We start from the raw sequence: 18,387 nt of genomic DNA on the forward strand, positions 1-18,387 counted from the left end.
CAAAAGCACATACGCCCTTTTCACCTCTGACGCACGCAACAGGTAATGCATTTCTGACGATGCACATTGTCATCGCGGTAATGTTAATTTTTTATGTAATGTACATTGTAATAACAGCAACCCTGAGGCCAATTCAAACTTAAATCAAAATGATACCCAAATGATGTCAGTCGCCCGTGCGTGCGTCTCGCTCGCGCAAGTATATATAGGTACGGACAGTACGAGCGAATCGCAGGCGCGACTGACATCATTTAGACATGTATCTAATCACAAATGATAATATTATCATTTTGATGTCACAATGTAATTTAAAATTGGTCACACTATCTTGAACCTTATGCCTTTGTAATAGGGTTGACGATTAGACGCTAACGCAAAATTGTAGTTTTTATATCAAAATTTTACACATTTTATTCAAGGATAAATGCCATGAAAAAAAATCACACGGAATCTAGACTAAGTATTGCTAGGGCTCCAACCAAAAGCTTACGAGACTAGTTGGTTCTACAAAAAGAAATGACGAAAACATCGTCGCACATACGAACAAATACGAGCGAAATACACGTTAACTACATGACATCATTCAAATATCATTCGGATGTCAGTGTTCGTTCGAATTGGCCTGTGAGTTTGGAAGTAAATGGAATAGCGGGGACAATATGCAGTAATGCGGTTGTCAACCTGTTGTCAAATGCATGGATAGCGATGGGGGGAGCTGTCTGGGTTTAATCGGTGTGTTTGCTAGATAATGAGAAAGGCTAATGTGACTTGTTTAGATGTAGATCTCGCATAAACATAAAGTTAAACCTCACATATTCTCTGAAAACGACGAATAAATTACGAATATGGATATCGAAAAATATGATTTTGAGTTGTCCTGATTTTATTGGGTTGCCCTTATTGGATGCCAAGAATTTTTTATAGAAAAGGTTCCTGATGTCTACCTAAGATGTCTCAGAAATTTAAAATTAAAAAACTTATTCTGCAAGTCGGCTTCAAGGGCTCCATTACAAATCAATACAACATTTACAGTGACATCATAATTACCTATAGTGACATGAAAAATAGAGTCTGACTAGCCAAAAATTGTTGACAGATATTTCTTTGTTGTATCACCAATTTTATTGTCTATGTTTTTTAAAAAAAGCTAAAAGTCAGTTGTCAATTTATGTCATTCATTCAAATTGTTTGCGGTTTATAAGGGGTTTATTTTAAATAATATTAATAATGTCTATACTTAGTGAGGTTCGCAAACTATTATTTAAGCTCGTAAATAATTACGACAATGTGCGAAGTCGACGTGTAGCGTTGTATAACGAAAAACTGCAATATTTACAACTTCTAAACAAATGTAAACAAATTAGGAGGTTAGTGCTCTATAAATATTTTGATACTTAGCATTTAGCATATTTGGCATAGTACTTATGTTTTTTATTTGGTGATGGATTAATATTACGGTATTATCGAGCTAGGTCTTATTTACACTACATCTCATTTTTCGCCTTGTTACAATGTTATATGGTGAGAAAGTGTTAACATATGTGTTTATCGTTGACTGTACTTTACATAGTGGTAGAAATTATGTGAGCTGACTTTGAGTGCACGTCAACGTATATTTAACTTATATCCTTAGGTACCTTACGTGTGCACAGAAAATCAAAATTATTTTCTAGTATCAAAACTATAATTCCTACTACACAAAGTGTGACCAGCCCAAGATTTTTTGAATTTCCCGCCAAACATTTGTGTAATATTTCAGTAGCCAGACTCTACGTAGCAACATTTATTAATGCAACAGCCAAAATTACATTGTAATAATCTTAAAAAAATATAACAGAGATGTATAGTCTCTATGGTTAATAATACATTAAATTTGGAGATGTAAAAGGTCCCGACTGGCAGAGAACGAGTACTAATAAGATTTGGACATGTAAAGTCCCTGCAAGCGTCTGTTTTACACTTCTGTAGCCTCAAAATGGTCTAGTTTGTTTTCATTTGTAGTTGGTCTCTTTTGCTTTCATGAAACTTTTATTATACTTGATAGCTTCCCTTTCGTACACTCCAATTTATCCTTAAGTGTAAGTGTCATTGTAGTCTGTCATGGATTCACGCAAACATACACTCCATCAGTTAATCCTGCGCTAACCTACATCTATTTATCTATCTAACCCCATTCAGCATTGAATGACGCTTGCATCCAAGCTCTTGTGTTAAGTCATTGACAAACAATAGGAATCTACTGGCCCCGATGCACATGTCCTCGTCTCAGGGCATTTTCTGAAGTACAGATGTACCTAGTGCATAATTATTTTCCATCGTATTTTAACAGAAACATACGTACGAACGTGTCTTGCTGTTTCAGTCAGTCTCGGTACAAAAAGTGCTGATGTGACTGAAGTAGCATGACAAAAACGAACGTTTCCGAGAAAATACGATAGAAAACACATCTGTATTCATTTTTGTAACAAAAATAATATTTTAAATAAAACAAGCAATAATGTTTATCTGCACACATCATAAACCCTCTTAGATGCGTTCAAAAATCGCAATTTACGACTAACATAAACTGTTTTTAGTATTATCTTCGGTTACCGCGATAGTTATTCATGAATTAAAACGATTATTATCGCGTATAATGAATGTAAAATACGCGATATAACCCGCTCATGCATGCAAGCTACCTGCAACTACCAAATCAACATCTCATCACAGTGTGACAGATATTGTGTTAGTACATCAATATATTCATAAACCGGTGTTATTACATATTGGCAACGATGTCGTTCGCACCTAAAGGCACAGGGGAAATCTACAGAATCGGATCCGAGTTTCGAGGTCAACAGACGGTGTATTTTAACCTTTATTTTTATGTACGTATGTATCCTAAAATGTAACGTCAACTATGGCAAGACGGCAAAACGGAAAAACAAATTATGGCACAACGCCCATTTTTTGGTCCTTCAGAAAGCGAAAGAATTTAAACCAATTTACTTATAGTACCTACCTAATGCACTCTCACAAAAAAAATCACCATGGTAATATTTTATATCACACGTACCTATAAGGTTCAGAAATCACTATTAACAAATAAAGTCTTGATGTTCAATCTATAACGAAAAATATCTCAAGTAACTCTAAATTGCAAGCATGAGAAAATAAAAAAGAAATGACAGATTTTTCATATTGAAACGCTATTTAATCTCTTGGAGTTCTTAGACACATTTTATTATTCCTTCTTTGGCGCCTAACCGCATAATGTTAAGTTTACATTTATTTTGACGTCGATTTTACATTTGGACAAAATTTGGCTGGTTTGAAGAGCTCCTCATTCTGTGTGAAATAAATACAAAATCCCAATTCGGGACCAAAAAAGAAATGACGTATGGATTTAACCGCGGAGTTGCGTAAAGACCATACGTAGGTATTTTTTAACTCAATGAAATATTTTTAGAACATGAGGTGAAATTTAGCTTATCATGTTCTTACCTACAGAATAAACTCTTCTTCCCCCAAAATATATTGAAAAATTATGAAAAAAAAAATTATCAACTAAATTAAACTCGGCTCAAACTTAATATTAGCTCAACCAAGAAAGTAAATTCAATTTGAATGTGCCAAAATAAATTAAAAGGCCAATAAAAACAACAACGGCCTGCGTAATTTGATTTAAAAGTACTCGAGCCTCAGTCACCAAATTGTTGGGATCGCGTTAAAGGAGGCATTTTGCAATTGTTCTAATAAGTGTACCTGGCTTTAACGATCCCTGCCGAGCCGGCTGGTTGGTTGGCAAACGACCTTTTTATAGCTACGATCGATGCTATAAATGTTGCCACGGATGCCTTTTCTTTTGATGAAAAAATCTTAGACCGTGACAATGCGGTTTCCAGTTTCTCCGAACAGTTTTTTCCTCTTTAGACAGCAATAAGCAAGGAAAGTGATTGTATTGTGGAAGTTTAATGACCCAAAAAACATTACATGTGTTACCACTTAGCTTAATGACGAGTAGTTTGTACTTTTTGAAATAATTATGTTTAAAAGCGTTGGTAGCGTGCGACTTTCAATCCGAAGATGGCGGTTTCAAGCCCCGGTGCGCGTACCAATGAATTTTTCAGAACTTGTGTATGGTATATATTTTGATATTTACCAGTCGCATTTCGGTGGAAACCGGAATAATCCCAATAAGGCCTAGTTTACTTACAATAACTCCATTGCACTAACTAAAAAGTAACTTCTTATAGGAACTTGCCCTTATAATTCAATAAGTAAATCAAAGTAAAATATTCAAGTTCATTCTTTAAATGTTTAAAATCTTTGATTTTAATAAAATGAAAGTTGTGCCAGTTGTGTTATCAGGGTATTCAAGAAATACAATATAAAGCAACCTTTTATTATTAAGAAATACCGCATGAAAGTGTACAAAGTATCCTTTAATATTTTTACGCTTGCTTTTAGTTCAATAAACTTTGCTTGAAAATAAAATAAAATCGTGAGTGTATTTTGGTGTTCAAATGTACTTATGCAAGATCCATCAATCTTATAAGCTTAGGCTTATTTTGTGACAATATTTTGGTAGATGAGCCATTTTTACTAGATAAGTATATTCAATATTGGTAATAGTTTGTCTATCATAAAAACTGAAATAGACATAATCGGCTCGATTCGGAAAATGAATTAGATTTCTACTAGACTTCAACAAGTTACGATACGGATAATTTAAAGATATTTGTGAGATAGATATGTCAAATATGACGTTTCCCCGATTCTGGAGGTCCTCTTGAACGATTTCGACAAGTTATGACTTAGATATCCAAGTCACATCTAGTCGATATCTAATGTAGATCTAGTTGATCTCTAAATCGTCTCAAGATCTTGTGATTATCTCGAAATCCGAATAGGCCTGAATGGCGCAGCGGATAGTTTTATACATACATACTGTAATCACGCCGCGCCGATAGTTTTATATTAATTTTAAAGCGTGTTTCCTTTCTGGATTGTTTTATTACCTACCCTACAGTAGGTATAAAATGCTGACACATTGACACGATGGGATAATGTTCGTTAATAAGTCTCCAGAGCCTCTACCATCAGTTTTAACATTGACATAACGCTCACGTCTACGTAATTTACTTTCTGTACATCTCGCTTCCACTATTGCTCGCATATGCGAGTACGAGCGAGATGCATAGAAAGTAAGTTACGTAAACGTGAGCGTTATGTCAATGTCAAAACTGGTGGTAGCCGTACAGTTAAGTTTAGGTATCTAACTTAAATAGGCCTCCTAGCCTAGTCGGTAGTGACCCTGTTAAGCAGGAGATCAGGGGTTTTATTCCTGGTAAATTTTACACTGTTAACAGAAAATTATCACAAAAACCGGGCAAGTGCGAGACGGACTCGCGCACGAAGGGTTCGGTACCATAATGCAAAAAACGGCAAAAAAAAACTGTCACCCATCCAAGTACTGACCCCGCCCGACGTTGCTTAACTTCGGTCAAAAATCACGTTTGTTGTATGGGAGCGCCACTTAAATCTTTATTTTATTCTGTTTTTAGTATTTTTCGTTATAACGGCAACAGAAATACATCATCTGTGAAAATTTCAACTGTCTAGCTATCACGGTTCGTGAGATACAGCCTGGTGACAGACAGACGGACGGACGGACGGACGGACAGCGGAGTCTTAGTAATAAGGTCCGTTTTACCCTTTGGGTACGGAACCCTAAAAATTGTGACATATCCAAAACTTTGTGTCATATCCATGTCATACATAGTACCTACGTTTAACATTTAAGTACTCATCAAACACGAAAATGGCAATTAAGAAAAATGCTTTTATTTCACGATTAACACTATATTCAAAATATTGATAAGTTGAATATAGTATAAAAGTTTTCGAAAATTTTTTTTTTGGTTTTTCGCTCTCCTGTAAACCAATCTAAGTAGCGTATGGCACATTTGTATTTTCACCCGACGATCAGCTGAAAGTCATAGTGCAATAACATCTCTAGCATGATCACAACCATTACTACCCGCCGGCGCTGATCATTAAGCACGGTAACAGCAACGCTGAGAGCACAGTCGTTATCCCATCGACATTACTCGTACGAACATGTACAGTCACCTTCAATAATATGTTACTCTTCGAAGGCCGCAAAAATATGTGACACGTTCATATGCCTCTACAAATAAGATCGTATTTAATTACACAAACGGGTCTACCGCGATATAATTTCATTTGTTTTTACCTTTAATTCCGACGTTTCAGCTGAGTTGCACCAGCTGTGGTCACGGAAAGACTGACTGTTGAAACCAGCGGATATATCTTCGGACCAGTGTACGGATACTGTGAGTGTTGCGTGTCGTGCCGTGGACAATAAACATTAAACTTTAACGGGTAGCTGCAATTTCTTTGTCTACCCCGAACATTTTTATAAACTAATTTCGGGTAGTTTAGTGGTGTTTTATTAATATCTCCGTTGACATTTGTTGGGACGTCAGTCTTTCCGTGACCACAGCTGGTGCAACTCAGCTGAAACGTCGGAATTAAAGGTAAAAACAAATGAAATTATATCGCGGTAGACCCGTTTGTGTAATTAAATATGTGTACAAAACGCGAGAGTTTAAAGTGTTAAATAAGATCGTGTCAGATATTTATGCAGCCTGCGTTGTTTAACATATTATTGCAGGTGACTGTACGTTACACGCAAATGGATTCAGTTTGACGACGTCGGAGGAGAATTCGGCTTACAGACTACACTAAAATCGGCATTTTTGTACCATAGAGAGGATTACTGCAGCAGCATTGCAGCGCGACTTTGCTGCTAACTTCATCGCTGCCGAAAATGTCACAAATCTGAGCAGCAATATCGATATTAATATTTTCAGCAGCAATGCAGTCGGAAGTACTGCTGCCGACTGCATTACTGCACGAAACTTCAATAAGGTGATTTTATTATACATTTACTCGTATATTCACATTAATAATGTCGCGCTGCCTGTACTACAGCAGTAATGGTGGTGCAGTCTGAATTCAAGCGGTACCTATATAATTAAGTAAAAGGCATTACTGGCTGCAACGTTATACAGGGTGGAAAGATAAGTCGGGCCCTGGAGAGAAACTACCTTAAATCCTTAAGCTGGCGCATTTTACTTAAAGGAGACATTCCTTTATTTTTTTAAAGAAACAAAACTGCGTTCATAGATTTTCTAAAACTCGCTTGCCTCGCCCGGGACTCGAACTGACAAAAAATTCCAAAAAATAAAAACTCGCAATTTTATTCTACTAGTCGATCCAGTTAATGTTAATGATAACATTTCTCCAAGAAACATTAGGTCTTATACTCGTCTGTCGTACAAAATATCCATAAAATCTAATATTTAGAACTCAAGATTTTTTTAGACAAGCCAAATTGAAGAAAAAAAGAAAAATACTTTGAATGCAGTTATGTTTCTTTGTAAAAATAAAGGAATGTCTTTAAGTAAAATGAGCCAGCTTAAGGATTTAAGGTAGTTTCCCTCCAGGGCCCGACTTATCTTTCCACCCTGTATATCAGTATCACTAGCTGTCAAGTCATTGTGACATTACATCCCTAGCATCATCACTATAGGAACCATTACTACCCGCCGGTGCCGATCATTAAGCACGGTAATAGCAACGCTGAGAGCACACATCGTTATCCCATTGATATTACTCGTACGAACATGTACGTTACACGCAAATGGATTCAGATTGACGACGTTGTAGGAGAATATTTTTATGACTACTTAACATGAAAAGTATTGAAAATTCCAAAATTTTTTTTATTGTCTATACAGGGCTCAAGGGCTGTTTCACGAGTCATTACAACGTCTACAGAAGTGACATCATTACAATTATTGACATGAAAACTACATAGCAATTTTCATAAATAAAACAGCCAGTATGTACTTGGGTAAGTGTAACAATACTATTATACTTAATAAGATTTGAAGGTTTAAAGGCTCCAAGCGTCAAAATAAAAGTAAAATGTGCTTCGCGTCAGTACTGTTAAGCTAACAGTCTTATAAACTAATGCTACAAAATTCATAACTATTTTTTTTTCACTACTATATCAACAGATTATATAGATGATCAAAAAACTACAAATTGATTTGTCATTCCGTAACACGTTTATAATAAATGATCACCGATTGTCACTATCACCTGTTCCTGTTCCCTTATGTTACACGGGTTATTAACAGGTAGTACACGTAAATAGAAATAGTTTTGCAGAGCTCGGAGCGAACAATGTTCTATTATTAACACCGTCGCCATATTGAATCCAGTGATACCTACTGATACCCTTGATCGCGGGCGTCGGCATGTATTTGCCTCATTTTGGGTAGTGTATTATATTTCCTGACTATTAGCAAGGAGAATAGATAGTATAGAGGGGTCCGGTCATAGTAAATTATGTAGTCACAGTAAATTTACTGCCATCTATTGACACACGACTAAAACTCAAAATGAAAACGTATAAAATTATCATAAAAATGTATATATATGGATAAATGATTTTATTATTTTTATATCATTTTGACCCATGTTCATTCACTGATATCTATGTGTTAAAATTGTTAAATATGAAACGGTGTCGTCACGCCATCTAGCCGACCATAGGCCAATGGTGTGTGCGCCATCTATCCGAGAATGACTTTTTCTTGATTTCCGAGGCACGTTTTTTCCTTAGACTTTATTCATCTTATACGAAGTTACATATGTCTTTGCTATTAGTAACAAAAATAGTTGGGATCCGTTTAAGGGCATATTCGGTTTCGTGTTTTGATTAGGACAGATTTGGTACAAACAGCAACACTCCTAAGGGCGATTGTGCACTACAATGAATTTTACTGTCCGGCAGTCCGAGTTATTACGGTCCGACATGGCACGCCATTAAATGTATATAGTAGCTTGTGCACTACACGTAATTTTACCGTCCGACATTTTACTTTTCCCCATTCCGGACCGTTTTTTTCCGGTCCGAGATGACAGCTATGCCGCACCTGCGAGTAAAAAGACGGACAAGTGCACAAGCCAATCATCCGTTTTTTTTCATGCCACTGCGCCGCACCTGCGAGTAAAAAGACGGACAAGTGCACAAGCCAATCATCCGTTTTTTTCATGCCATATCGGACCATGAAAACTCAGACTGCCGGACAGTAAAATTCATTGTAGTGCACAATCGCCCTAACTGTACATTAGTCACATCGGTGGACCTTATTACAGAAGGCATAAGGCCCACCGATGTACAGTTAACATTGTGGGCGATGGTACAGGGCCACCTAGAACAATGATCACGCGACATTGGGCCTGATGCGGATTTTGAAATAGACATCTATTAGACATCTTTTAGACATCACCAAGATACGATAACGATATGTTAAAGATCTAACCTGTCAAATTTGACATTTGCGCGATTCTGGAGATACTGTTGAACGATTTCCACAGGATATGACTTAGAGATCCAATTCACATCTAATAGATATCTTACTCTATCTAACGTAAAAATGACATTGGTCGCCCGAATTGCGCTGCAAAAGAGAACTAGTTGATATCTAAACTATAACGTATGTAGAATGGATCTAGTAGGTGTACGTGTCGTCTCTTGTGAATATCTTGAAGTTCGAATACGGTAGTACGTTTAGATTAGAGGCTAATACTCTCGATTAATTTATTGGATCTCTGTCTGAAGATAAATTACTTATTTCAAAATAAAGCTGAGGTGTAATTAAGGGTTCTAAACTTCAAATACAACAGTAAGAAAAAGGACTAATCCAAATGAGACTGATATTCAAGGTCAAATGACAGTTGCTACTTTATGTAGCGTATTCTATAGACCACAAGTTCGACACAGATACCGTATGCGAAGCTTAACTTTCTTTGCATCTCGCTCGTACTGTTTTATTACTATTATTAGCAGACATCGTAAATTTTATAGCATTTTATTAAGGTTAATATTAACGTAATTAACGCTAATTAATCATTAGGGTTGACATTGTTTATACCGATTCCGTTAACACCACTCCGCTGCACCGAAAATGCTATAATATTTACGATGTCCGTTTATTAGAGACAGCGAAATGTATAGAAATAGAAAGTAAGATACGCAGACGTTAGCGAATATGTCAGTGCCTTAACTCTGGCATTTGTCGTGTGTTTCGATCTCATCTAAGTATGTATTCATAGGAGTGTAATATTAGGTAACACACATCAACACACGATATCCGGATAGACTCGTGCTCCCAAAAATGCACACTGCAATGAGGGGTAGAAATTGTTACGCCATGTGCATTAAAATATTTAATCATTTACCAGAGCATTTAAGAGAACTGCCCCTCAAAATATTAAGGTACAAATTATTTACTTGGCTGGTTAACAAATGTTTTTATAGTACCACTGAATATTTTAATAATGTAAGTACTTAACATCTAGGTTATTTTAGCGAGTAAAAAAGTAAGATTTGCATGACTTATTTAAGTCTAGATATATGGACCTGTATATACTAGCCTAAGATCTGTAAAATACTATATCTATTGCAAATAAAGATTTATGATATGATTATGATTAATAAATAGAGACTGCGTTTTCAGTTTAATTCTGACTTTTATACCACTTTGACTTTTATAAAAGTAAATATAAAATACATACACATTATGTTATATAAATTAGATTAAAATATAGTAATAATAACGTCAATGATGTAACTAAAAGAAAACCTCTCACTTAGCTAATAATCTATTATAGTGTAGATTAGGTTAAGTACATAAAAAATATTGTAAAAATTTATTTATAATAAACAGTTTAAATTTTAAATTTTTTTTTTTTTTTTACCTACAAAAAATCGGAACAGTACCAAAAAGAAAAAAATGTTAAAGGCTAAAAATGAACAAGCCTTCGATGTTAATTGATTTCCAAACAATTAAGCAATTGAAAGTGCCTAATTGTTTAATTGTACCCATCGGGCAACGCGTTCGATTGATAACCTGTTACACGTGTGAACCGAAACATGTTACACATGTGATCAAATAATTACACGTTTTTAAAATTGTAAGCTTCGTATCAGTTTGGTATCAGTTGACATTTATTCGAGGTTTTAAGTAAAAGTAAACTAAAGTAGGTTGTATGTTATAATTAGTTTAGTAAGCTGTATGCAAGTTTAGTACCTATGCAGAGATAAGTAAAGGTTTCGTTCAGATTCAGACTACCGGCCCGATTCGGATTTTGAAATAGACATCTATTAGACATCTTTTAGACATCACCAAGATACGATAACGATATGTTTAGATCTAACCTGTCAAACTTGACATTTGCGCGATTCTAGAGATACTCTTGAACGATTTCCACAGGATATTACTTAGAGATCCAATTCACATCTAATAGATATCTTACTCTATCTAACGTAAAAGTGACATTGGTTGCCCGAATTGCGCTGCAAAAGAGAACTAGTTGATATCTAAACTATAACGTATCTAGTACGTGTCGTCTCTTGTGAATATCTTGAAGTTCGAATACGGCAGTACGCCACTATTACAGCAGCAGTATTTCCGCGTGACATTACTGCCGCAAAAGTCAACATTGATGTAATGTTGTTGTCCGGATTTTTGACATTTACGGCAGCAATGTCTTACTTTACTGCAGCAGTGATGCTGATGTAATTTGCATTCGAACGGTGACTGAATTAAGATAAAATTAGTGATAAAATTATTTTATCTTTGAAATTTATTTAAAATAAATAACCTTGATATAATATATTATGACAATGCTTTATCATCATAGGCCTTTGCGTCTGTTACAGACGACTTAGACAATGTTATGTGTATCCTGTACATCGTTTTTAGTGAGTATGAAGGCCTAAGAGAAATTGGTACAGTCATTTTTACATCTGACAAAAAAAAAATGTAACTACAAATAGTGCTAAATAAAATGAAGCGTCTTACATAATATCTTGGAACCACAAAACAAAGAAGTAATAGAAGTGAAACGTACATCTATAGCGTGTGGCATGATTAAGCCTTATTGTACTCAGTTTCACCACAGACTATTGTCAGTCGTGTGTCAATTCAGTATGGCGCTTTTGAGATGTCAGATGTGAAAACGATTCCAGGAAAAATTAGAAATAATTACAAATATGCCGCGCTGCTCCATTTTGGAGTGTAAAAACGCTAGCCGAACAATAAATGTATATGGAGGCATTTCATATCATCGGTAAGTATTATTTCAAGTAATATTTCAATATTTTTTACATTTTCGGTTTCCGCAAGGATTTTTGGATTGTTTAGTGCAAAAATCAAATTTATGTAAATGAGATAAGATTGATATCTACTTAGCGTCAAAGTCATGTACGGGTGCGCTATTCAGCCACAGTGCGAGGACCATATCAAAAATGTTATCGATGTAGATGTTCGTATAAATACACAGTTCGATTTGTTTATGTTCATACATGTTCTTAATAATTTATTTTTGTTTTGCCTCTGGATGATCATATCGAAAAAGTCGTCGCTTATGCACATTTTATATTATGTACAAAATATGTTCTTACTTATTTATTGCTATTTAATGGATTATTTGATTTAAAGTTTTTCTTATAGTATTTCATCCATGGATACATATTTGTCAATTTTGTATATTAAATACGAGTAGGTAAGGTGTCAGTTTTAAGCTGTCACATAATTTTACTGCCGGGTATTTGCTGGCCAGTCTAAAGCTCGCTCCACACTCTTGGACAAATCTTAAAGCGGTCTTCACATTCGACCTTTGACTAGACTTTTGACACTTGTTTGACCCATATCGTTTCAATATTTAGTATTTGACGTATCTCATTGTTCGAATACGGCTGTAAAGTCTCCTCTCGGAGTTGGACGGTCAGATGACAGTCTCTTTTGTACAAAAGTGTGCATAAGCCAATTCTTGTGATAAGTTTCCAAGCAGACCCCAGGCTCCGTGCCTGACGCGGGCCGGCTCACGGGCCGTGGCAAATAGCCGGAACAACGCCAGGAAGAAGGAAGATGATGGTTGCGCGACATGTAGCACGTAACTGAGGACGCGAACATCACGCGGGGTGTACTAAGGAGTAACAGTTTTTATTATATACTCGCTTACAGTTATATGCGTGGTTGGTGGCTTGATTACTTTCAATACGAGCATTTTTTTATTAAAAAGTAAGTAGGTACCTAATCGACCTAATCGTCGCCAGAAAATATAGTAATACATATGTATAAAAAGCCTGAGTAGTTTACGTGTACACTAATCTTTAATAAGCGTTTATCGATATCACACCGAATCATGCACATCCCTATCGCATGTGTCAACCTCATAGTCGAATATTTTATCCTATCGCATTCACTCTTGGAAAAGCCATGCAAATGTAAAAGCAATAGAGCATAAATGTCAATTTACAAAAATAAAAATCATAGTGCATTTTCGACATAATTTTCTTTGCTGTAAAGTTCAAATTATTGAGATGGGCGAGGGCTCATAATCCTTTTCGAAATAAGAAAAATATGGCCAATTTTTGTGACAGCGTTTTGGCGACATAGGTTTCCATACTAATCCAGGCACATGCCGTTTCCCGTCAGAGCGTGGCGCGCTCATTCTTTCTTCCGTGCTTGGAACCATACGTCGTGTGAGATAATTATTATGATATAAATTTACCTAAAATAACCTAATTACAGTAACTACTAAACTTGATAGAAAATAATCTGACTCCGTTTTTAGTGCAAACGTGGTTTCCTTACTTAAAACTTTTTAAACATGTTTAACTACTTTTTTAGTCAAAACAAGTTCAATTGCATTTGAAACTTTGCAAACTGTTCGTAAAATTTCAGTTTAAATCGTTTAAAACTTAGGTTCGTAATACTTTCTCCAAGCACGTTTTCACTAGTTCTTTGTAGTTAGTTTTGTAGACATTTGATCCTTACAGAAAAACACATTTACGGCAGATTACAAAATTAATTGAAACGAGTTAAACTTCATTTTAGTTAACTAACCAAACCCACAGAATTTAAATCACCCTTTTGTTTTCAAGTTGTGAAATTTTTTAACATTTTTTATTTGTTTCAAAAAATATTATTTTATATTTTTTCCATACTGAAGTATGTTTGGCAGTGTATCTGTTAGCGAATAGTGATATATAATAGATAAAAAAAATTATCATTTTTTTTTTTTTTTTTTTTTTTATCATAGATAAAATTATACTTAACGCTGTATTTTACCACCAAACCGCTTGCCCGCAATACGCGCGTTCATCGTCACACCCTGAGCCTCTACCATCAGTTTTAACATTGACATAACGCTCACGTCTACGTAATTTACTTTCTGTACATCTCGCTTCCACTATTGCTCGCATATGCGAGTACGAGCGAGATGCATAGAAAGTAAGTTACGTAAACGTGAGCGTTATGTCAATGTCAAAACTGGTGGTAGCCGTACTGATACATCAATAGTCGGTAACTGCGGTTTTAGATAATATATCTCCTCCCGTGATCTTCGCGAGCTTTGAAATGAGCTCCCAGCAAAAACATTATTTTTCAAAGGAGTCGGCAACATTCATGTTACACTGATGAAATTGCAAAAGTCCATCGACTACGATAAATGCTTATTACGCTTGTGGTAAAGATATACACTTGAACACGCCAGCGAAACTAATAAAAATAAATAGCCAAAACTGCAATTAGCAGCGGAAAGAACATTATTATACACTCCACTGTCTAGATTATTTCAATTAAGCCTGTATTTCAACCCTATCGGCCGTAAAAACCTTCATAGGTTTAGTATGACGTCCAAACTTAGTAGGTAATAAAGACGTCGTTCCACGTAATGGAACGTTAAAGAACTGCCTGAAGTTACGAAATTAATTTGCCTTTACAGAGTTAATTGAAAAGCTTGGTACTTTTTACCCGAATGCGACACAAGGATGGGTTATGATTTTTAAATAGTGTAGATTAACAATAATAAATACGTCTCTAAGGAACTTTTTGCAAATTATGTTAAAAAACAAGCATTTGCTTACAGTTCTATCACTGGATAGATACATTTATCGACTTAAAATTTCTGTGTGAAAAATGTTATTTATGTGTGACGTGTTATTTATGTATCTTATTGTAAAATTCTTAAATTTGACATCTGTATAGCGATTCAGCATTTAAGAATAAATTACGACATACATTTTATTGCTCTAATATAATAAAATTGACCTGAGCTACAGTCTCTGAAATTTTATTAACAATTATGTACAAGGAACCCAATATAATACGAATTCAAATTTAAGATTTGTAAGGAAGTTACTATTCGAAAGTGTTTGCTGCTAGGCCCACTTGAATAAAGGATATCTTGAATCTTGAATTGTATTATGTAAAGAGCAATATACCTATTAATAGCCACAATCAATAAGAGGGTTGCTAAATGTATTCTACCAGGCGATCCATTTGTCAAAAACCCTAGCTGTATAAAGACTTGAGCAATTGCATGTAGTCACGATCCTCATACTCCAAGGAACAACTACGAAGGAAGATATGATAATTAGTAACCTCGTTAAATGTTATGTATTAATTACAGATGCCTTATTTGAGATCTGAATGCTGTAAAATTGACGTTACAAATAGTAAATTATTCACAGCAAGACAATAAGTACTCAGGTAGGAAGAAGTCCAAATCACACCTGAGACGACCCAGGAGCGTGAATCCTGGCAAAATATAAGTAGGAGAGCCAACCCCAAATAATGGGAAAAGAATAGGAAGAAGAAGAGAATAGATACTCAATAGTTGACATAATTAAGTGACTCCTGGGGGTCTAGCCAATTGATAATCGTACATCGAAAAAATGTCAATCGAAAAGAAAAAATGTATCGAGATGACAGATGCTACAATCAATCAATCAATCACTTTATTTGCAATAAAACATACTTAAATGCATACAAATACAATTATATGGTGCACAATAAATTCAACAAAAAGTATAATGAAACAATCACAACAATAGTACGAGTAATTACAGATTAATAAAATGTCAGAGCAAAGAGTATAATAATATAATTGTGTCAGAGTCAGAATTACACGTAAGTACAGTATCGATGTCAACTAAGTATTCTTATTACAAATCATACATTTTAATCTAAAGCATTTGCAAAATATTCTTTAATAGAATAATAAGGTTTATTTATAAGGTAGTCTTTTAATTAACAAAAATAATTTTAACGAAAAGTTACGTGACTATTTCCATACATTATAGTTTTGATTATAGTTTTGTGGAAAAAGAGGCGGCATCAGTTGGCCTCGGCTGGGCGGAGCTGGAAGAGGCCGCGCTGGACCGCGAAGAATGGAAATCCCTTCTGAGAGCCCTATGTCCCTGATGAGGGATAACAGGATATCATCATCATCATCATCATAGTTTTGATTGGCGTTTTCTATCAACGATTGTCATTTTGGCTCTGGTGGAAGAGCGCTGGTAGCCTAGCGGTAAGAGCATGCGTTTCAATCCGGAGGTCGCGGGTTCAAACCCCGGCTTGTACCAATGAGTTTTTCGGAACTTATGTACACCTACGAAATATCCTATGATATTTACCAGTTGCTTTTCGGTGAAGGAAATCGGACTAATCCCAACAAGGCCTAGTTTACCCTCTGGGTTGGAAGGTCAGATGGCAGTCGCTTTCGTAAAAACTAGTGCCTACTCCAATTCCTGGGATTAGTTGTCAAGCGGACCCAGGCTCCCATGAGCCGTGGCAAAAAGCCGGAACAAACGCGAGGAAGAAGAAGATTGTCATCTTGGCTAGGCTCCCTGGTTTTGCTTATTTCAATTAACTATATTGCTATATTAGATAGCTGCTTCCTCTGAGACTAGTCTGCTCGTTAGTCGTTAATTTTATTTAAAAAAATGGCAATCTGAGGAATAAGATGAGAATTTATTTTCTTGAGTCTTATCTTAAAATGTTTTTACATTTTATACATTATATTTTATTTTTAGGTAGCAATAATTTTGTGTTATGTATAATTGGAAATTAATGAAAATAATCATTCAATATCAACTTAGCCTCATTAGGTTCTAATGAATAGTAAATATCGTCTATGGGCCCGATTCGGATTTTGAAATAGCCATCTATTAGATATCTTTTAGACATCACCAAGATACGATAACGATATGTTTAAGATCTAACCTGTCAAATTTGACATTTGCGCGATTCTGGAGATACCCTTGAACGATTTCCACAGGATATGACTTAGAGATCCAATTCACATCTAATAGATATCTTACTCTATCTAACGTAAAAGTGACATTGGTTGCGCGAATTGCGCTGCAAAAGAGAACTAGTTGATACCTAAACTACAACGTATCTAGAATGGATCTAGTACGTGTCGTCTCTTGTGAATATCTTGAAGTTCGAATACGGCAGTATATTACGTTTAGGTCCTATCATTTATAATGTTATCGTAGTTAGTTGTCGTAATTAATTTTGAATAATAAAAGGAAATGCTTAAATTATTTAAAAATTCGAAATTGTTCAGAAATTGAAGAGGTGTATATACTTGTAGCAAACCTTCAAAATTTATTAATTATAAAGTTACTTATTGAGAACTAAGCAATTGATTAAAATTCACTGCATTATTTCCCATTATGCAATATTAGGTAAACATTAATGAAAAACTACAAAACTAAACGAACAAAACGTTGCTAAATTTAATACCAAAGTCTCTTCAAACACAATCTTTAAGAGTTAATTAAATTTCAAATAACAGACCTGCAAAACCCTTTTGCACTAACGCTACATCCATCTACTCAGTCAAGAGACATTACGGGCTATTTGCTCTTAATTAAAAAAAAAACAACTAACCTGCAAAATATAAAGATCATCGTTCGTTGCTTTTGCAATTTGGACACCGGTCCATGTTCACACTCACCAAACACAAACACTAAAATTAGTGCACTAAAAATCTATTTTTAACTAAATAACACACACTTTTTAGCTGAGTCGAGCTAAAGTTGTAGTTTCGTAGCATTCGTAGCAATCGGCCATCCGTGACCGCTACGCGTCGTAGCAGCCGAGGCGGTTGGCGTAGCAAGACTGAGGTCTACGCGGTGATGGAGCGCGCAGGCACAGTTACGTAAAAATACAGTAGTGCAACTCCGTAGAAAACCCACATCTTTATTTAGGAGATCGCTGTAAGGATCGTTGGGTGTCTTTACTGTTATTAAATATATCTGTAGTTTGCGGTTGAACTGTAGAAAGTTAATCTTGTAAATAGCTCGAAAAAGTTTAACGAAACATTCTTCTAGGATTGGAATATCAGAGCTTACATTTTTAGTTTACGGCTTTTGCTGGCAGTGTTTTTTGAAAGTTTTATGAATTGAGTTGTATCATAGTTGAGTGTGAGGATATTTAC

General features: G+C 35.3%; 1 protein-coding gene across 2 annotated transcripts in view; it reads right to left on the reverse strand.

Annotated features, from left to right (window-relative positions):
• LOC134798622 (uncharacterized) overlaps positions 1–18,132 on the reverse strand; it is a 153,578-nt gene extending 135,446 nt beyond the window's left edge. The window contains exon 1 of one of the 2 annotated variants that reach the window (XR_010145233.1): positions 17,838–18,128. The gene's annotated coding sequence lies outside the window, so the exon portion shown is untranslated. Of the gene's footprint in view, positions 1–17,837 lie in introns of both variants that reach the window. The other variant, XM_063770987.1, reaches the window with a different exon arrangement.
• Positions 18,133–18,387: the final 255 nt, after the last annotated feature.

The sequence above is a fragment of the Cydia splendana genome, chromosome 17, assembly GCF_910591565.1.
Source record: "Cydia splendana chromosome 17, ilCydSple1.2, whole genome shotgun sequence".
Classification (NCBI taxonomy): Eukaryota; Metazoa; Arthropoda; class Insecta; order Lepidoptera; family Tortricidae; genus Cydia; species Cydia splendana.